Here is a 23471-nt window from a genome sequence, read left to right as displayed (position 1 = left end):
TAAATACTACACACATACTAAAACATATATACACATATATATGTATACATATACATATATATATATATATATATATATATGTTTAATTTGAGTTTAATATTCGGGCGTAACATCAATAAAAATAGTATGAGTTTTTTTAAAAAATTTATTTATTTAAAATCCATACGTTTCGGCTAGCATCTTAGCCATCATTCAGTGGTAATCAAGTTAACTATAAAAATTAAAACTAAATAAATTATATGAAAGGAAATTTCAAGAAAATACAATAATAATAATAATAGTAATAAAACACTTACAATTTTGTATCCTAATATAGCATATGAAACCATTATTAATCCATGGTATGAGTATGTGCACATTGATAAGATATGTATTTTTTAACACAAACATCACAAATGGTAAAACACACTAATAATCATGATAACTTGACAAGTTGTCGAAACTATGTATTTACTCTTCGGAGTTTAGGATAGAAATGTCACAACTTTCTCAAGTAGTTTTTAGCATGTGTTGATATTTTTTGGAAAATTTAAAAGGCGATGGGATTTTGTTATTTTTTAAGGAATTTTGACACGCTATTAAGAAACCACGTGTTCGCTTCGTTCAGGGCCGTATTGTCAAAGCGTTTGTTTATCACTTTGTCGTTATGTAATTGTAAAAACAACCCCTCAGCGAATCTTCTTTTAATTGTATTCTCTTCAAAATGTAAAATTTTAGGGTTAAAAAAATCGATATTATGATTAAAATTTTTAATATGCTCAGTTAACATTGTTTTAAATTGCTTGGGATTTTTTGAATTATTTTTGTGTTGATTAAGGCGTTTACTCAGGTTTTGGCTAGTTTCTCCAATATAAAAGAGTTCGCAATTAGAGCAATTAATTTGATATACCAAATTCCTGAGGCGGTCAAAATTGAACTTAGATTTCATTTGTGTAAAAATTGAACTAAGGGTTGCATCACAATTACATACCAACAGAATGCCACACTGTTGAAATAGTTTTTTCCACATTTCAACAGTGTGGCATTCTGTTGGTATGTAATTGTGATGCAACCCTTAGTTCAATTTTTACACAAATGAAATCTAAGTTCAATTTGACCGCCTCAGGAATTTGGTATATCAAATTAATTGCTCTAATTGCGAACTCTTTTATATTGGAGAAACTAGCCAAAACCTGAGTAAACGCCTTAATCAACACAAAAATAATTCAAAAAATCCCAAGCAATTTAAAACAATGTTAACTGAGCATATTAAAAATTTTAATCATAATATCGATTTTTTTAACCCTAAAATTTTACATTTGAAGAGAATACAATTAAAAGAAGATTCGCTGAGGGGTTGTTTTTACAATTACATAACGACAAAGTGATAAACAAACGCTTTGACAATACGGCCCTGAACGAAGCGAACACGTGGTTTCTTAATAGCGTGTCAAAATTCCTTAAAAAATAACAAAATCCCATCGCCTTTTAAATTTTCCAAAAAATATCAACACATGCTAAAAACTACTTTGAGAAAGTTGTGACATTTCTATCCTAAACTCCGAAGAGTAAATACATAGTTTCGACAACTTGTCAAGTTATCATGATTATTAGTGTGTTTTACCATTTGTGATGTTTGTGTTAAAAAATACATATCTTATCAATGTGCACATACTCATACCATGGATTAATAATGGTTTCATATGCTATATTAGGATACAAAATTGTAAGTGTTTTATTACTATTATTATTATTATTGTATTTTCTTGAAATTTCCTTTCATATAATTTATTTAGTTTTAATTTTTATAGTTAACTTGATTACCACTGAATGATGGCTAAGATGCTAGCCGAAACGTATGGATTTTAAATAAATAAATTTTTTAAAAAAACTCATACTATTTTTATTGATGTTACGCCCGAATATTAAACTCAAATTAAACATATATATCAACATCAAATTCAAGACTATTCAAAAATATATATATATATATATATATATCCATGTATATTAATTCGTTCCTTCGATTGACTCACAATAATTCAGTCGACAACAAAACGCGCACAAAGCCGGTTGTAACTCCTTTAAAATTAGTTTATTAGAAAAACCAATAAATAAATTAAAAATTTGACGATAACAAAAATTGTTAAAATAGTAATAAACCGATAAAAAATTTAAAATAATTAGTTTAGATGACGGAAAACCGTAATTAAAATTGTTTTGTGGGAAATGTACGTGGGTAATTGTAATAAACAAATGACGGAATTCGTAGTAAAATTTGTAAAAAAAATGGTTTAAAATTGTTAAAAATTTGTGTAAATTTTGTAAAAGTGTTGGGGAAGTGTTTTTTTGTTAATTTATACAGGTAATATTTTTTTTTTAATTTGGTCCAGTAAACATAGATTTTAATTTAGTCATATATATATATTTATAATTTAGACAATTTTCACCAATTTATTTAATCAAAAAATTATTATTATAATAATGAACAATTCCTGTATCACAAAAAAAAAATTGGAAAATGATTCCTCAACTAATTTATTTCTTTATTTTATTATCAAATTAGTCTAAATAGTATAAAATAGCTCTAAGCAGTTTAAAATAGCATGAAGTAGCACTAAATCGTACAAAATAGTACAAAATAGTATGAAATAGCGCCAAGGAGTACAAATAGTTTTAAAATATTAATTAAATTAATTTAATAATTTTATTAATATAATAATTTTTAATTAATTTAGTAATTTTTTAAAACAAGTAAGTCCTAAATAAAATAAAATAGTACTAAGTAGTACAAATGGGTATGAAATAGCACAAAGTAGTACAAAATAGTATGAAATAGCACAAAGTAGTACGAAATAGTATAAAATGGCACAAAGTCGTACTAAATAGTATAAAATAGTACTAAGTGGTACTAATTAGTGTAAAATTGTATAAATATAACTTTTTCCCCAATTTTCTGCTAATGTCAACGACCGATTTGAAAAAAACATTTTATTTATTTATTATTTGTTTAAATTTTTCCAATAAAGACAATAAAGTTTTAGAATTCAAAATATCAGATTCCAAAATTGTTTCGACTTTGTTGTTGCTATTTTAGAGCTATTGTTTAAGACTGTAATTAAATAATATCCATTGTTTAAAAGATTAATAACAAATATCGATTGTTAATTGAAATTGTAATTGGATATGGTTGATTGGATAAATAAATTTTAATTAAATTTGCTTATATATAAATATCACATTTACAACTCTATGGAGATTTCTGAAGTATACCGCGTTGCTGTAGAGCATTGTTTTATTAGACAATATTTTAAACAATTTAATTTTAAACAAATTTGCAAAAAACATAATTTTGATCAAACAACTCATTCAAAAGTTACAAGAGATAAGATAAATAAATACACTTAATAGGTACTAGAAATTATAAATACACTCATCACAATATTATGCGTTTGAATGCAATTTTAAAGTATACCGAGTTGCTGTAGGGTCTTATAGTATTAGACAAAATTATAGATTATTCAATTTTGAATAAATTTGCTTAATATTTTATTAAATTTAGACAAACCCTTTAAAAGTTATAGGAGCTATAAAAAATAAATACACGGGTAAATTAAGTTATAATGTTCGTATTAATTATAATAGTAGATTACATATATATATATATATATATATATATATATATATATATATATATAACATTTGGTACGTGTATTTTGTTTGTTTAATAATTACGACTACTCATAATTCTAAGAATAACGGTTTTTCTCATAAATTTCTCATTTCTGTCACGTATTTTTCTAACAAGTTATGTAACAATTGTTAAAGAACAACATTTTATATCAGATGTAATTCTAAATGTGTATAAAAATAAACATGTGTATAAAAATAAACTAATAAATACAATTATTTGTACACAACCACCACTTGGAATAGAAGAATAAATTTCTTACAATTTTTTTTGTCAGATGAAAGTAAAAACTGACATTACTACTGCCTGATATCAGGGCAAATGTATGTTTTGATTCATTAAAAAATAATTTTTTGGGTCAATTTCATTAAAGAAAAAACTATCGAACGTTGACATCTTCATTGGTAAATTGTACAAATTGTACAATTGTTAAAGAATTGATTGAAATTGATTACGTAACTATTTATACTATATATATATATATATATATATATATATATATATATATATATATGTTGTACATATTGTATATAACTTGTTTAATTGTATGTCAAATACTATACAAGGCTACAAAACAATAAAAATGCACAAATAATTATTCTATGCAATGAAGATGAATACAATATTTATATTGTATATATATATATATATATATATATATATATATATATATATATACTTTGTTATCCTACAACTTAAAATCGCTTTTAAACGTTGTAATGAGAAACATTATACTTAGAATGCACACTACATATTTAGTGTATTTATTTATATCTCTTGTAACTTCTAAACAAATTGTCTAATTTAAAAAGTGTTTTTAGCAAATTTGTGCATAATTGAATTGTTAATAATTTTGTCTAATATCATAAGACCCTACAGCAACTCGGTATACTTTAAAATTCCCTTCAAACGCATAATATTGTGATGAGTGTATTTATAATTTATAGTACCCATTTGGTGTGCTTATTCAACATATCTCTTGTAACTTTTGAATGAGTTGTTTAATCAAAACCATGTTTTCAGCAAATTTGTTTAAAATTAAATTATTAATAATATTGTCTAATACCATAATACCCTACAGCAACTAGGTATACTTTAAAATCGCTTTTAAACATTGCATATATAATTTTAGCAACAATATATTGTTAATTTTATTTCTGTACATGAAAAATGTGATTTTAGATCGAAATATCGATAAAATCTAACAATATCGATATGTGCAGATATTAATGATATATATATATATATATATATATATATATAATTATCTCTGTATATTAATTATGATTATTAATTTAAATCAGACACGGATTGCATGTGATGATAAAAATTATCATAGAAATTTTACATGTGATAATTATGTAACCTTTTGCAATAATTTTTATTTAAATAACAAATGCATCAAGGACATATTTATTTATATATATATATATATATATATATATATAATTAATAAAAATTAATAAATCGACATATCGATTTATATTCGATGCAAAAACGATCAAAATTCAACCAAGTAGATTTCAAATTTTTTCCATTTTTCAATAATTTTTCCTTATGGCATATAGTGCTCAAATTTTGCACACAACACTATCAATATCCAATATAATTATTTAAAATCGATTTATAGGTCTGTCAATAAATATTTAATTTAAAATCGAACAAATCGTGCGATCATGCAATCCTTCGAAATCGACACGAAACGCCACGTGTCTGAATATTAAATCCAAAGTGTGAATTATGGAATCGTGATGGAAAATAAATGTACAGAACACGATTTTTGGTAAATCATAAGTTCACTGAGGGTTTTGTGGAAATTTTCGTGTAATTAAACCCAAAATCTAACTACTGTATGTAGTAAATGGACATTTATAACTAGATGCTTAATTGTGTTAAATCTCTTGTAACTTCTAAACCGTTTGTTTAAACTTGATGCAATATTTAACAAATTTGTTCAAAATTGAATTACAAATAAAATTTTCTAACATCCTATGTACCTACAGCAACTCGGTATACCCAAAAATTGCACTCAAATGTTTCCTCTTGTAATGGAATTTTTACACATTTGTATACGTGTTATCGTGTCAGTAAAATTCCTTTTAGTGATTATTTAAATCTGACCTTTAGATCAGTACATAATAAAGTGTTATTGATTAGAATAAACACAAAATAATTAAATTTATATGATACAATTTATTTGTAAAAGTACTTTTATTAGAATGATTAAAAATTGGTGTAAAAGCTCCTGAATAAAAGCTCGATGTATTTGTATAAAAATGTGTTCCAAAGTTTTAAAGAAATTTATATCAATTTATTATTAATTTTATGAGCTTTTTATTGACATAAACAATAATTAATTCTAATAAATAAATTTTGTGCTAGAATAAAAAATAAAAAAAAGCTCGGTTAAAGTTCGATGGTAAAACTGATTTAGAAAATAATTGTTTTTTTTTTAAATAATTTTGTTCTGAAAGTTCTCAAAAATTTATATTTTTTAAAAGTAACTTCTAGTAACTTTTCAACGATTTATATAAATGTATGTATTATTTAATAAATTTAAACAAATTTAAACAAAAATTATAAATATGTCTTCAGTATTATTAGAATTTGTAGTCAATTTTCAAAGTTAACATTTATTTGTTATTAATTTTGTTCTAAAATTTAATAAATAATTAATATTTGTATAATATTTTTACATAAACTATTGGCCTAATATTTAATTTATGATTATGATTAAATTCTTTAAGTAAATAAAATAAAAACAGTAAATTTTATCAGATTTCTCACTATGTATATCAATGTATATATTATTGTTTTAAATTTAACAAAAAGGTATAAATTATAAAAAAAAATGCAACCAAATTTTGCAGCATATAATTTTGGTTATCAAAGTTTAGACATTTTTTTTAAATTAATATTTGTTGTAAATGTTATAATATTAAATATACAGTGTGGTAGTAAATTGTATCAGCTTTGCAACAATATATAATATTATATATGTATTCTAATAAATTTTAACAAAAAAATAACTAAATATAAAAAATTAACTACATTGACATATAAACAATCGGCTTAACAACAATAGTCACCATCGAGAAGTTTGAGAATATTTTTAAAAATAAATTTGTTCTAAGCATTATAATTTTAATATGCAGTGTTGTAGTAAATTGTATCAGCTTTCCAACAGTATATAATAATATATATGTATTCTAACAAAAATTAACAAATGAATAGCAAAGTATATAAAATTTGTGACCATCAATCCACAAATGGCAAGTTTGAGAATTTTTTTAAGCATAAATTTGTTAGAAAGATTATAAACTAAAATATACAGTGTTAAAGTAAATTCTATAAGCTTTCCAACAATATATAATACTATATATATATATATATATATATATATTAACAAATTTTAGCAGAAAACAGCTAAATATAAAAAAATCTCCGACTGTTAACATATGAACTATCAGTTTAACGAAAATCGTCATTATCAGTCCTTAAAACATAAGTTTAAGCATTTTTTAATATATAACTTTGTTCGAAATGTAATACAACAAAATATACAGTAATATAGTAAATTGTATTAGCTTTTCAACAATATATAATAATATATATGTATTCTAACAAAATTTAAGAAATAATTAGCAAAGTACAAAAAATTCGTCACCATCAACCAACAAATTGCAAGTTTAAAAATTTTTTTTTTAAACATAAATTTTTTAGAGAGATTATAAACTAAAATATACAGTAATATAGTGAATTTTATCAGCTTTCTAACAATATATAATATTATATTATATATGTGTTCTAACAAATTCTAACAAAAAAAAGCTTAGAATAAAAAAAATTACCTACAGTTAACATATGAACTATTGGTTTAACGAAAATCGTCACCATCAATCCTTAAAACATAAGTATAATCATTTTTTAATAAATAATTTTGTTTAAAATGTCATAAATCAAAATATACAGTAATATAGTAAATTTTATTAGCTTTTCAACAGTATATAATATTATATATGTAATCTAACAAATTTTGATAAAAAAATGGCTAAATATGCAAAAATTTTGCGCTATCAATAAACAAATCACAAGTTGGAGCATTTTTTTTATAAATAAATTTGTTAGAAAGATTATAATTAAAAATATACAGTATTGTAGTAAATTTTATTAGCTTTCTAATAATATATAATATTATATATGTGTTCTAACAAAATCTTCAAAATATATAATATTATATATGTATTCTAACAAATTTGACAAAAAAATAGCAAAGTACAAAAAAATTCATCACTATCAATCAGCAAATCACAAGTTTGAGCATTTTTTTAACATAAATTTGTTAGACAGATTACAAATTAATATATACAATGTTAAAGTAAATTCTATAAGCTTTCCGATAATATATAATGTTATATATGTATTCTAATAAATTCTAACAAAAAACAGCTAAATATAAAAAATAATCATTGTTGACATATGAACTATCAGCTTCTGTATTCAATGGCAAAGTTTAAGTAACTTTCACGATACATTAGAGTGAATAATTAATTAATCCATTAATACACTAATATATATATATATATATATATATATATATATTTACATATAAATATTCCTTTCGTGACTGACTCCAATAAGATTCCCATCATAAATAAAGGCGAAGTGCGATTTCTTATCAATTTACAAATTGATACAAATGGCTTCATGAAAGTGCAAAATTTATAGCTTTTATGCTAAAAACCTTAATTATTAATTAATTCAAGACACGCACTACTTTATATTAATTAAGACCTAGGAGTGCCTTGATGAAAATTAAAGAAAACCGTGAAAAACTAATAAATTTCATACTTTTTAGGAGCTTTTAAGCTAAAATATTTTTAATTAATTTTATATACAAAACTAAAATTATCAAATGTACTTTTTATTATTATTCTTATCATATTTGATATAAGTGAAATTAATTTCTCAGAATTTAAAATTTTATTATTAAGATCACGTAATCGCTTTCTTTATTGTTTTGGATGAATTTTTGGGACAAACGTGTTTGAAATATTTATTCTATGAAATTTTATATAAATGTACCTATAGTGTCATAGATTGCTGAAAAGCTGATATAATTTACTTTAATACTGTATATTTTAGTTTAAAATCTTTCTAACAAATTTATTTATAAAAAAATGCTCAAACGTGTCATTTGTTGATTGATGGTGACAAATTTTTATATACTTTGCTATTTATTCAATTTAATTTAATTATTTAATTTTGTTAGAATACATATATAATATTATATATTGTTAAAAAGCTGATAAAATTTACTACAATACTGTATATTTTAGTTTATAACATTTCAAACAAAATTATATATTAAAAAATGCTTAAACTTTTGATTTAACGATCGATGGTGATGATTTTCGTTAAACCGATAGTTCATATGTTAACTGTAGATAATTTTTTTTATATTTAGCAGTTTTTTGCTAAAATTTGTTAGAACACATATATAATATTATATATTGTTAGAAAGCTCATGATATTTGCTACGTTTCTGTATATTTTTATTTATAATCTTTCTAACAAATTTATTTAAAAAAAAATCTTATACTTAATACATAGTTCATATATGTTATTAACAGTAGGTAATTTTTATTATTTTTAGCTGTTTTTTGTTAAACAATTAATGACATTTTTAATTAAATCATATATATATACATATATATATATATAAATATATATATATATATATATATATATATATTTATATATATTTATATTGCATTTTCTTATATTTTTATGTGGATATATATATTTATTTTGGTCATAAACTATATTATGTCATTTTATAAGACTTCATTCAATGTCATATACTATGAACGCCTACGTAATTATTTTATTACAGATATATATATATAAATATAATATATATTTATATATACATATATATATATATATATATATATATATATATATATAAAATAAATAGGAGCGGTCTATGGCTTTATTACTCATATTATTTACTCATAGGAAAATTAGTATACTCTAATATATATGTATATATATATATATATATATATATATATATTATTGTTTACCAACTTAAGTAAAACAGTCCTTGTCAATTTTTTCTTTTCAAGGGCCTAATTAAACAAAAACTGCAATCAAACTAAAAGCATTTGTTAAAAAAAAATATAAACAAATGTTTTTATTTATTTATATGAAAAAAAATTAACATCTTATTAAACTAAAATTAATTATTATAAATAAAACAATATAATCACAATTTTTTTTTAAATTATATTTCTTCAATAGTTTAAAACTTATATTAATTATATCACAAATAAATGGACGTTTGTTACATTTACATTTTTGTACACTAATGCTATAACTTCATTAGTTCAAAAGTTATATAATTTTTAACAAATAAATGCACGTTTGCTAAATTCACTCTTTCAAATTTCAGTACATTTTTTAATTTAAATTATAAGTATACCAATTTGTCCTAAGTTATTATAACGTTAACAAAATTCTAAGATAATTTAATTTTAAACAAACTTGTCAAATACATCAATTATATAACTTCATTAGTTCAAAAGTTATATAATTTTTTATCAAATAAGTGCACGTTTGCTAAATACACTCTTGCAAATTTTAGTATATTTTTTAAATTCAAATTATAAGTATACCGAGTTGTCTCAGGTTATTATAATGTACACAAAATTTGAAGATAATTTAATTTTTTACAAATTTGTCAAATACATCAATTACATAACTTGATTAGTTTAAAAGTTATATAATTTTTAAACAATTAAATGCAGGTTTGCTGAATTCACTCTTGAAAATTTCAGTACATTTTTTAATTTAAATTATAAGTATACCGAGTTGTCCTAGGTTATTATAATGTTCACAAATATTAAAGATAATTTAATTTTGAACAAATTTCTCTAATACATTGATTACATAACTTAATTAGTTCAAAAGTTACATAATTTTTAACAAATAACAAGGTTACTGAATATTCTTAGTTAAAAACGTTCAATCGGTGATGGGAACAACCACACTCTCGAAACGTACGTTTGTAACTTTAACATTATTAGGTAAAAAATAGTATGAAATACTAGCACAAATAATAAAAATATTATTAAGGCATTTAAAAATAGTGATATTAAAAATAAATAATTATTATTAATAATAATGTTGATTATGACATGATAAATTTAATATTTTTGATATTATTTTTTAAATCATTTTTTGTAGTTTTCTTTTAAAGAAGAGTGAGGATGAAATACGAATAAAAATATTATTTTATTTCTATTCTATTTCTATTATATTTTTTCTGGGAATATTAAATAATTCACCTGCTAATGATACGAATTGTACTGCAAATAATCAGTACTAAAAATCTAAATTGCTTTGGACACGAAATAAATAGTAAATAGTCGTTGACCATATAATAGTAATTTGTTGGAAGGAATGTTTGACGAATCGATAAAAGACCTACTGACCAGATATATTATTACATTTGTGCTTGTGTAATGTTAGGAAAAAAACACTATGAAAAATCGATATAGTAAATATACATATATATGTGGAAGATGTAGAAAAGCAACTTGAATTACAAATTGAATTTAACTAAATTTTTTTTTCAGGAATTTCTAAGTTTTCAAAATGGTTCGTTTGGAAGCTACAAATCAGATGCAAAATTTTCTGGAACTAGAAAAAGGTGCAAAGTTAAAAGATTTTAGTTATAATTTAATCGAAGACTGTTCTAAGTTAGAGGAAAAAAATAGATTGAAATTGGAAACTTGTGAAAATGATGGAGCTGAAAATGTAACAGTTTTACCACCAGACAAAGGTAAAAAATAATAAATTCATGATATAAATTGGAGTAAAAAACAGGATAAATTTGCCAAAAATTCAACCAAATAATCTATTTTTCCTTTACAGATTTTTCTGACAATGTAGAAGACACCAACAAAAATATTTCCCTAAAAAAGCGCACAATCATAAAATCGAATTCCATCGAAAATTCTTCACCAATTTCCATAAAAAAATCGGTGTCTTTTGAAGATGACACCAAAGATGATCCAGAAATTATTTTAGATGATAAATTAGATGTCCAAAATGACACCAAAAATGATTTGGTAGAAGAATTTGTACCAAAAATCAGATGGCCAGATACTATAGTGCAATTGTTTATACATTTAGGATTTGTTTATGGATTTTATTTGGTTTTGACTAAGGCACAATATAAAACTATTTTATGGGGTAAGTTGATAATAGATACATAAATATATATATATATATATATATATATATATATATATATATATATAGGATAATATTTCACTCTTCTTGAGTACACAAAACTACAAAAAATGATTTAAAAAATAGTATCAAAAATATTAAATTTATCATGACATAATCAACAATATTATTATTTTATTTTTAATGTCACTATTTTTAATTGTTATAATAATATTTTTATAGTTTTTGCTAGTATTTCATACCATTATTTACCTAAAAATAAAATTAAAAAGTTACGTTTCGAGAGTGTGGTTGTTCCCATCACCGATTGAATGTTTTTAACTAAGAATAATCAGTAACCTTAGTGCTTTTATTTGTTACAAATTATTTAACTTTTAAACTAATGAAATTATATAATTGGTGTCTTTGACAAATTTGTACAAAATTAAATGATCTTTAAATTTTGTGAACATTTTAATAACCTGGGACAACTCGGTATACTTATAAATTAAATTTAAATATGTACTGAAATTTGCAAGAGTGAATTTGGCAAACGTGCACTTATTTGTTAAAAATGATATAACTTTTTATAAGTTTTTGACCTTTTACCCAATTTTTTGTCTTAAAAAAAACTTAATTATTTTTGTCCAAATTTTCTTGTTGCTGTTTTGCATCATTCTTTTAATTTAACTTTTACTAAAAAATTAATTAATAACAAGTTGCTCATTTTTATCCAATTTTTTTGTTCAATTTTTAGTTCAAACTTAACTCGAACTAAAAAAAACTTAATTATTTTTGTCCAAATTTTCTTGTTGCTGTTTTCTATCATTTTTCATCCCACTTTTTTTTTAAATTTAACTTTTACTAAAAAAAGCTTAATTATTAACAAGTTGCTCATTTTTAACCAATTTTTTGTCTAATTTTTATTTCAAACTTAACTCAAATTAAAAAAAACTGTATTATTTTTGTCCAAATTTTCTTGTTGCTGTTTTCTACCATTTTTTATCTAAATTTTCTTCTAAATTTAACTTTTACTAAAAATAAACTTAATTATTAACAAGTTGCTCATTTTTACCCAATTTTTAGTCCAATTTTTATTTCAAACTAAAAAAAACTTAATTATTTTTGTCGAAATTTTCTAGTTGCTGTTATCTATCACTTTTTATCCAAATTTTCTTTTAAATTTAACTTTTACTAAAAAAAATGTTTAATTATTAACAAGTTGCTCATTTTTTATCAAATGTTTTGTTCAATTTAATATGGAATTTATACAAATTGTTTCGGTTATCAAATGTAGCCAATTAGAGTTTATTTATGTAATAAAAATATTGAATTATATATATAATTATATATATATATATATATATATATATAAATAATTTATGATCACTATAAAATGCATTTTAATCATATCGCCTTATCAAATATTTGATTTTAATTTAATCAAGTTCTATTTTCAAAGCAAATATAAAATTGTTCTATTTGTAAATATTTATTTTACAGTCAGTAATTGTTAGATATATATATATATATATATATATATATATATATATATATATATATAACTAGATATATTGATTATTTCATACAATTTATTACAAAGTTTGTATGCATTTGTTTAATATTTTTCGTGTAACTTTTTGCTTGGTGAATTTTATTAGATTTATTTTGCATCATTGAAAACGAAAGATAAAATTATTTAAAGAATTGGTTAATAAATAATTTTTATATATTATATTGACTTTGAATCCGATATTTCATTCTTAAGCAATAAATATATAAAATTCGGGACATTTTTTTGGTTTTTGTCAAATAACTCAAAAATTTCATATGGAACTACCCCTTTTTAGTTAGATAGGGTGAAACTAAAGGAAATTTACAACGTTTTTTAGAAAACACTTTTATACACTCCAATATAAAAGTTTTGAATAAAAGTCGATAGTTCTTATATTATATTATATTTACTGATAAATTGCTATAAGCCTAAGAACCCAAAATATTATATCAAACAATTTCTTCTAGTAAGTTCTTCTTTCTCAGCATTTTTAGATAACTTTCTAATTAATTATCTTGTCCAAAAATAGTTATAACTATTAAAAACCATATCAAATTATCTCAAAATTTCATTAATAATATTATCTTTTATCTTATATAGCAAAAGAACTACAAGTCTTAAGAACTAATAATATTATATCATAATAGCATTTTTGATATAACTTTTAAAAAAAAAAAATTGTTAAAAATTAGTTAACACTGTCAAAAACTAGATAAAATTGTCTTAAACATCTATTAACAACATTTTTTCTATGTTACAAAACAAAAAAACTATAAGTCTGAGAACTGAAAGTGATATATTAACCCACAATTTCTTAAGGTAATCGTGACGTTTTTTAAACATTTTTAATATTGCTTTTTAACAAATTATCTTGTTTAAAATTAGTTAACACTTTCAAAAACTAGAGTAAAATATTTAAAGCATTTATGAATAATATTTTTCTCTACAATGCAAATAAAGAACTATAAGTCTACAAAATATATCATTTTTAATTCCAATCTTTAACTCTTCTCTAATCAAACAAATTAATACAAATTGATATGCATATTAATTTTATAATAAATTATATATATATATATATATATATATATATATATATATATATATATAAATGGTAGAGTCTTGGATTTGTGTATATTTTGTAGAGTTACGAACAAGAATCCAAAAGTAATAAAAAACAAGAACTAACGTTCGTTTCAAATAGCCGATCTCATAATATCGAGAGAAAAATATGTTTGTGTTTTTCAAATAATAATTTTAAAAATATAATAATAATTTTGAGTTACAAAATTCAACTATTCGGCTGAAAAAATAACTCATAAATTGATTTTTTGTTAAAATCTTGTTTAGTGAAAAAGTGCTAAGATATATTCAAACATACAGATGTCCTGAAGATGGAACGTACCTAGTTCCGAAACGTCGACAGTAAATGAATAAATAAATAAAGAAATTGTTTATTAAAAAACCTTTCTTGTTTTTTATTACTTTTGGATTCTTGTTCGAAACTCTACAATATATATATATATATATATATATATATATATATATATATATATATACATATCAATTATCTCCATCTATGTTTATTTTTCCATAGCATTTTCTACTGTGATATTATCCGGGTTCGGAATCACCGCAGGCGCACACCGTTTGTGGTCTCATAGGTCATACAAAGCGACTTGGCAATTGAGGACCATACTCATGTTTCTCTTTACCATCACTGGACAGGTAAAAAAATAAAATAAATACATAATGCTATGAAATAGACGTAAAAAACTGCATTAAAATCGCGTTAAAATTGCTCATTTCTATCAAGTTTCGTAGAAAAGGAAGATTTTTTGTTTCAAGGAGTTCCTCAAGGACGTCTTTTCGGGCCACTTTTGGTTTTAGAAAATTGTAAAAGATATAATACAGTGATTTTTAAGTACTTGTTTTATGAATATTTTATCTTGTATTCCATAATCTTTGATTCCAAAACCCAGAACTCAACTACATTTTGTGATTTTTTGTAGTTTTGTACCTCGATTTTTTTAGTTTGTACCTCGATTTTTTTAGTTTGTACCTTGAATTTTTTTTATTTTCATGATTTTTTTCCCCAGAGGGATGCTTACACATGGGCCTTAGATCACAGGGTTCATCACAAATATTCAGAGACGGATTCGGACCCTCACAATGCAAAACGTGGATTTTTTTTCGCCCATGTGGGTTGGCTTGTTTTGACACCACATCCTAATGTTGTACTTAAAAGGAAACAGGTACGGATAAAAAATTAGTTGTAATTTTATAAGAATTGGTTGGATGGTAATAATATATTTTGAGGATTTGTGTAAAATTGTATTGTCTTTAAGTTTGTCTAAGGTTGTAAAGCCCTACAGCAACTCGGTATACTTTAAAAATGACTTTGAAAACTAAGAAGTCACTTAGAAGCGACAAGGCGTAGTGTGCATTTGTTTGTTATATCTGTTTGTAACTTTTGAAGGGTTTGTTGGATTTGAATGAATTATTTTGCAGATTTATACAAAATAATATAGTTTTAAAGTCTGTCTAAGATTATAATGCTCTACAGCAACTCTGTATACTCAAAAATGACTTTGAAAACTAAGAACTCACTTAGTCGCCCCTAGTCAAGGTGTGCATTTGTTTTATTATATCTGTTGTAACTTTTAAAGGGTTTGTTGGATTTGAATTAATTATTTTGCAAATTTATACAAAATTATATAGTCTTTAGGTTTTTCTAAGGTTATAATGTTCTACAGCAACTCGGTATACTTTAAAAGTGACTTTGTACACTGCAAACTCACTTAGTCGCCACTAGTCAAGGTGTTCATTTGTTTATTATATCTGTTTGTAACTTTTAAACGGTTTGTTGGATTTAAATGAATTATTTTGCAAACTTGTACAAAATTATATAGTCTTAAAGTCTTTCTAAGATTATAATGTTCTACAGCAACTCGGTATACTTAAAAATGACTTTGTACACTGAGAACTCACTTAGTCGCCACTAGTCAAGGTGTGAATCTATTTATTATATCTGTTGTAACTTTTAAACGGTTTGTTGGATTTGAATGAATTATTTTGCAGATATATACAAAATTGTATAGTCTCAAAGTTTTTTTAATATTATAAAGCCATACATCAACTCGGTATTCTCAAAAATCACTTTGTACACTGAGAACTCACTTAGTCGCCACTAGTCAAGGTCTGAATTTATTTAATATATCTGTTGTAACTTTTGAAGGGTTTGTTGGATTTGAATGAATTATTTTGCAGATTCATACATAATTGAATAGTCTTCAAGTCTTTCTAAGACTATAATGTTCTACAACAACTCGGTATACTTTAAAAATGATTTGGAAAACTGTAAACTCACTTAGTCGCCACTAGTCAAGGTGTGCCTTTGTTTATTGTATCTGTTTGTAACTTTTGAATGGTTTGTTGGTTTTGAATGAATTATTTTGCAGATTTATACAAAATTATATACTTTTGAAGTCTTTCTAAGAATATAATGTTCTACACCAACTCGGTATACTTAAAAATGACTTTGAAAACTGTAAACTCACTTAGTCGCCACTAGTCGAGGTGTGGATTTGTTCATAAAATCTGTTGTAACTTTTGAAGGGTTTGTTGGATTTGAATGAATTATTTTGCAAAGTTATATAAAATTATATAGTCTTAAAGTCTTTCTAAGATTATGATGCTTTACATCAACTCGGTATACTTTTAAAACTTACTTAAACATTGATAATCCCTTTCAGGTTGATATGAGTGACTTGGAAGCCGATGCAGTAGTCATGTGGCAAAAAAGGTATTTGCACTCAAAATAATATTTTTATTTAACTTATTACTTAATTATTAATTTATCTATTTATTTATTTAGGTTTTACATCCCTCTATTTGCCCTATTGGCCATAGGTTTACCGGTTTTGGCGCCTTGGTATTTTTGGCAAGAAGACCTATGGGTTTCTTTTTGGGTCAATTTTAATTTTAGGTTCTGTTTGACCCTAAATATTGCATTTTTGTGAACAGTGTTGCACATATGTGGGGCCAGAAACCTTATGACAAGTGAGTAAAATTTTAGTCAAATATAAATCGTCGAAATTTGATAGTTATTTCAAATTCTAATAAGAAAATTTGGTTTGAGTGCTTTGATTCTAATTGGAATCATAATTGAAACTATGCATAATAATTGGAATTTTTATTGTTTTATATGTTATTTATTTATTTTTATACATGTATATATATATATATATATATATATATATATATGTATATATATATTTTTTTCTTTTTTAGAAATATAAGTCCAGTGGAAAACTTAGGGGTTGCAATTGCAGCCCTTGGTGAAGGTTGGCACAATTATCATCATGTTTTTCCATATGATTATAAAACAGGTAAATTATTATTATATAATATATATATATATATATATATATATATATATAACTTCTATTTTATTTCCAAGGTGAACTAGGAGGGTACACTTTCAATCCAACAACAGGCCTCATAGATTTCTTTGCAAGAATAGGATGGGCTTACGATCGTAAGTACCGATTTTAAAGTATACCGAGTTGCTGTAGAGTTATATGATATTAGACAATATTATGTACAATTCAATTTTAAACAAATTTGCCAAAAACACTTTTTAAATTAGACAATTTGTTTAGAAGTTACAAGAGATATGGTAAATAAAAACATAAAATAGGTACTATAAATTATAAATACACTCATCACAATATTATGCGTTTGAAAGCAATTTTAAAGTATACCGAGTTGCTGTAGGGTCTTATAATATTAGACAAATTTATTAACAATTTAATTTTGCATAAATTCACTGAATATTGTTTATACTTTACTTGTACTTTATAAAAGTTACGAAAAATTCAAAAGTTACAGAAGATTTGCCAAACAAATGCACTGCACACACTCTATATAAGTAATTAATTTAAATAAATAGACCCCAAACAAACTTCTGTATTCAAGAACGATTTTAAAGTATACTGAGTTGCTGTAGGGTTATATAATATTAGACAAAATTATTATTTATATAATTTTACACAAATTTGTATAATATTTTGTTAAAATTCAATAAACCGTTCAAAAGTTATAAGAGATATAAGAAACAATTTCACATGTTTTTATAAAGTAATAATTAAGGTTTGATATTATTCTAATAATTTTTAAGTACAGAGAGTAGTTGTAGGATATTTTGTTGTTTCAAGAATATATTAATAATTTAATTTTAAACAAATTTGCTTTGAGCTCCAATCATAAAAATCGAATGGTTTTAGGATTTATAAACCTTTTGGGAAACATATGCATTTTCAAGACTTTTTACTCAAATTTGATTTTCAAAAGCGGTTTTAAAGTATACAGAGTTGTTGTAGAGCATTATTATGTTAGACAAAATTATGAATAATTGAATTTTAAACAAATTTGTCAAAAACACTATTCACACCAAACAATCCATTCAAAAGTTACAAGAGATATACATACTAAATAAATACACCCAAAAGTTTTAGTACTATAAATAGTACACAGGGTTGAATAAAACTAAGTCTAATATACACCAAATTAAAGTTTATTTATTTATTATTATTTTTGAATAAAAATTTCACATTGTTTGATGTAATTATAATTATTATATTAGGTTGTCAAATATCTCCCTTCCGCTTTTTTGCTCTTAGTTTATAATACAAAAAGGCGGAAGGGAGATATTTGACAACCTATTATTAATATTTTTCAGGTAAATCAGTTTCCAGAAGAATGATAGTTCGAAGGGCCCTTAGATCAGGTGATGGGTCTTTTATTTTAGACCCACATGCTGAAGAGACCCAAATTTGGGGCTTTGGAGACGTCGATATGGACGAACAGGATATCAAAGACCTCATTTTACCAGATCAAAAAAATAGGAAAAAATTAGTTGAAATTTAGACACCAGGTTGTCTAGATCTTAGGTATTAAATTTTTATTATTACAAATTTTACTAAAGACTTTAATTGAATTTTGTGAAGTATTATTAAAAATTTTAAAAAATCAATTTGGTAGTATTAAAAGATAATTTAGTAAAACATATTTGTTTGCAGTCAGTTAAAGTCTTTTTTAAATATCTACTTCTATATAAATCTCTTCCTTAAACTATATTTTCCCTAAACTCTATATTTTTACTAAAATTTTTATAAGTACTTAGTACTAAGTACTTACTTCAAGAATGCAATGAAACAGTATTGTAGATTTATGTTTTTAGCATATAAAGTAATAATATATTATGTTATATTTTTAATAAATATAAATTACAAAAAAATTATATATTAAAATAATCTTTGGGGCTTTTCTTTACTTTCTTGCATGTCATACTTTTCATCTATTTTCAATTGGGATTTTAATGTATACGGAATTGATGGTGGAAAAGTGAAAATTGGAAATTGAGAGTATTACCATTCGATGGCAAATTAAAAATGCTTCTAGAACAACTTTTTGAATCACCAAAATATCAGCAATAGTTTTCATAAAATTGCATTCTTACACTTTGCGAATTTTATAAGTTGTAAAAAATCAATATGGATCCTGCGAAATCGAAATGTTTAAAAATGCAATATCTCGAGAACGCTTTGAGATATTTTAGAAATTCAAAAAGTCGGTTATATAACATTTTTAATTTGCCATCGAACTGTGATAATCACGATTTGTTGCTTTAACTCTTTCACTAAAAGTGCAATATTAATTTGCATTCTCATATAGAAAACTTGAATTAACACAATGGGTAATGAAAAAATAAGAAGGAAAAATCGAATTCAAAGTCGTTTTATTCAAAACTTTTATATCAAAGTATATATCAAAGTTATCCTAAACAAAATTTTCGAGATATTTAAAGAAATGTAGAAAAATGTCCCGAATTATAATTATTTTGATAAAATCCATGGATATCTTTGAATATTTGAAAAAATAAAACGGCTAAAACTTTATTTAAAAATCCATGGATAGATCTTCGACCAACACTGCAATATTTACAAAATTTTTAACACATTTTAATATTAATTTATCAAATAACATTCAAAAATCATTATATCATCTAATATTTACATTGATTTCATTTTCCATATCGTTTTTTATCAATATTTTTTCATATAAATTAATTTAAAATAAGTATATAAATAGTCCTTAATTTTTTCTTCACCTTTACATTTTTTTTTTAATAAAACTTCTTCAGGCGTGACTAGAGTGTAAATCCGTACAAATGCAGCGGAAGTGCGTTACGGCAAGGTCGAGTTCCAATGATTCGTAATTCGTAAATAGATAAAATATTCCCTTTCTATATATAAAGTATTTACTTGATTTACCTATTTTTATATATTTTATATTTTCTAATAATTACAGATCGTACAGTTATTCACTTTAGTATTGTTTTTTATAATAAAAATAGCTCGTCAAGAATTCTTTAACCTTAAAGGTCACGTCTTGAAATGATAATTAATTCGTCTACTAGAATAATAAATTAGTTCAATTTTTGGAGCCAAAACTATTAAGTAAAAACAGTAAGAATACAAATTAGTGCGCTTTTTTTAATAGTGATTTTTGATTAAAATTTATGCAAAAATATGAACGTTTTTGTGGTATATATCTTAATAGTGTTTTAGTATTTATTTTATATAAATAATTATGCAAAATTGAATAATTTGAAACTGCTTTAATTTTATGGAAAGAATAAATTAAATGTGAAAAATACTTAATTTTTAAATAAATAAAAATATATCCATTAAGTGATATGACTTATTTCAAACATTTTTTTAAATAAAACTAAAGCTATGACAATTTTGAAACTTTAGTATAATGTTTAATGAAAACTTATCTAAATTTTACACAAGTTTTGGTAAATATAGTACAAAAATTAATATATTAAAATTAATATTTTCTAAATAGCTGCTAGAGTGCAGTTATAGTAACAGCAACCTTCCAAATTTAGTTTAAAAAGTGACATATATCAACAATTTTTAAAATTATAGTATATCTAAGATAAATTTGGAACTTTGGTATTTTATTTATTAACACTTTAGCTAAACTTTCGTAAATTTTTATTAACATACGAAATAAATTTATATATTAAAATTAATATTTTCGAAACAACTACACTATATACAACTACAATGCTCCAGATTCAATTAAAAAAATTATAGAATTTAAATAATTTTTAAAATTAAACTAAAACCAAAGGAACTTTGAAACTTTTTTATATTACTTACTGAGTTTTTAGCTAAATATCAGAAGTTTTTCATAAATATTTGACAAAAAACTATTATTAAAAAATAAATATTTTTTAAACAACTACACTATAGACAACAACAATGCTCCAGATTCAATTTAAAAAAATATTTATTTCAAATAATTTTTAAAATTAAACTAAAACTTCAAAACTTTTCAAACTTTTGTATATTCTTCATCAATATCCTAGCTAAATTTTTGAAAATTTTCATAAATATATGACAAAAATTTATATATTAAAATTAATATTTTCTAAACAACTACACTATATACAACTACAATGCTCTAGATTCAATTTAAAAAATAATACATTTCAAATGATTTTTAAAACTAAACTAAAACCACAAAATTGTTGAAATTTTAATATATTATTTATTAATACCTTAGCTAAATTTGTGTAAATTTTTAAAAATATATAATAAAAATTAATATATTAAAATTAATATTTTCGAAACAACTACACTATAGTAAAGTACAATACTCCATCTTTTTTTTTAAATAATAACTCATTTCAAATAATTTTTAAAATTATACTATAACTATGATAAATTTGAAAGTTTGGTATATTATTTATCTATACCTTAGCTAAATTTGTAGAAATTTTTATAAATATATAATAAAAATTAATATTAAAATTAAAATTTTCGAAACAACTACACTACAGACAACTTCAATACTCCAGATTTAGTTTAAAAAAATTACTCATTTCAAATATTTTTTAAAATTTAACTAAAACTACAAAACTTTTGTAACTTTGATATATTATTTATCAATACTTTACCTAAATTTGTGTATATTTTCATGAATATATTACACAAATTAATAAGCAAAAATTAAAATTTTCTAAAAAACTGCATCTAATTGTTATTGGTGTCAGGAACAAAAATCTTCAAAATTTTGTTTATAATAATATTAGAAGTAAAAACTCTAATTATATATAACAAATTTATTTAACAATTAATTTCCTGAATATTTACACAATTATTCAATATAAAATCTGACTAAAATAATGAATTTACTTATACATAATAAATTTGTCTAAAAATTAATTTCCAAAATTAGTTATTGGTGTTTTGGACCTTAAAATACTTCACAAAAAAAATTATAAACCTTCTAGTTATCAATCAAATACAAAAAAAGTCAAAATACAAAATTCTGTACACAATTTATCCATCAAAACATCTTTTATTTATTTATTTACTATTTCATTAAACTTTCAATTGAAGCATCCTGCCAGCCTCTTATGTAAATATTTACATACAGTCGGTTGAAAAATATTAAAATTCCACGAATTTAGATAAATATTACGTAATAATATATAAATAAGACTTTTAAAAATATTTTAGCATATTTTGTTTAACATGTTGTGGAACAAAATAGTGCTCAAAATCGCTTTTGAAAAATGTTGTGCACCGCTGTCTTGACCAAACGTTTGAGGCACCTGATTTACTCCGACGCCCATACAAACCCATACACTCATTCGGTTGGTGCGGAGGAAATAAATCATACTTATTTAAAAGTTAATTTTAAGGCATTTCTTACACCACAACTATATAAAATTATATTTTTAAATCATAAATTAGACCTTTACTACTATTTTGGCGTACTTAGTTTAATTTCCTTGGGAACAAAATTCGTCACAAATTTTTTTACAAAATTCTATTACACCGGTGCCGCGACCAAGCCGTTGAAGCCCTTGACCTCCATACAAAATGTATGGGAACCCATAGACTCGTTTTGTGGGTTCTG

The 23471-nt window shown here is 23.2% G+C and overlaps 1 pseudogene; it reads left to right on the top strand.

Annotated features, from left to right (window-relative positions):
* The first annotated feature begins 2302 nt into the window (after positions 1-2302).
* LOC113389376 lies at positions 2303-19397 on the top strand (annotated as a pseudogene).
* The last annotated feature ends 4074 nt before the right edge of the window (positions 19398-23471 follow it).

The sequence above is a fragment of the Ctenocephalides felis genome, unplaced genomic scaffold, assembly GCF_003426905.1.
Source record: "Ctenocephalides felis isolate EL2017-DRISC unplaced genomic scaffold, ASM342690v1 CF-g0.4_SCAFFOLD_03573, whole genome shotgun sequence".
In the NCBI taxonomy this organism is placed as follows: Eukaryota; Metazoa; Arthropoda; class Insecta; order Siphonaptera; family Pulicidae; genus Ctenocephalides; species Ctenocephalides felis.
This window is presented reverse-complemented; position numbering and strand designations above follow the sequence as displayed.